The sequence below is a fragment of the Varanus komodoensis genome, unplaced genomic scaffold, assembly GCF_004798865.1.
Source record: "Varanus komodoensis strain SLA01 unplaced genomic scaffold, ASM479886v1 scaffold6_2, whole genome shotgun sequence".
In the NCBI taxonomy this organism is placed as follows: Eukaryota; Metazoa; Chordata; class Lepidosauria; order Squamata; family Varanidae; genus Varanus; species Varanus komodoensis.
The window spans coordinates 13,611,039-13,611,813 of record NW_025336346.1 but is presented as its reverse complement, the minus strand read 5'-3'; positions in this window follow the sequence as shown (position 1 = coordinate 13,611,813).

The window sequence follows — 775 nt, the reverse complement described above, 5'->3', positions numbered from 1 at the left end:
GCCCCATTCGCCGAAGCCTCGGGGCGGCTCACAAACATAAATAAACTCCTTAAAATAATATAAATTAACAGTATAAATTAAGTCGCCCTGGCCAAAGAATAAAATGAATAAATACTATTAACAATTAAAATGACATTTGAACAAAAAGGTCTTTGCCTGGCGCTGAAAAACAAATAACCACGGCGCCAGGCGGACCTCTCTGGGGAGCGCATTCCATAGATTGGGCGCCACCGCAGAGAAAGCCCTCCTCCTAGTACTCACCTTCCTAATTTCCTTCATGGAGGGTTCCCGGAGAAGGGCCTCTCCCGCAGATCTCAAGGGGCGGGAGGGCATATACGGACGTAAGCGCTCCTTCAGGTAACCAGGACCCAAGCCGTTTAGGGCTTTATAGGTCATCACCAATACCTTGAATTGGGCCTGGACTTCAATGGGAAGCCAGTGAAGCTGATGGAGGACTGGAGTCATGTGAACATAACGCTCAGCCCCCGTCAGCAGCCTGGCAGCTCTATTTTGAACCAACTGAAGTATCCGGACCCTCTGCAAGGGTAGCCCCACATAGAGCGCGTTACAGAAGTCAAGTTGGGAAGTCACCAACGCGTGTGTCACTGTCGCCAGGCAGTCGTTCTCCTGGTAGAGGCGCAGCTGATGGATCAGCCGAAGCTGAAAGAAAGCGCTCCTCGCCACTGCTGTCACCTGAGCTTCCAGTGAAAGCTCTGGGTCGAGGAGCACTCCCTAGCTGCGAACCTTGTCCCTAAGAGGGATTGCAACCCCATTC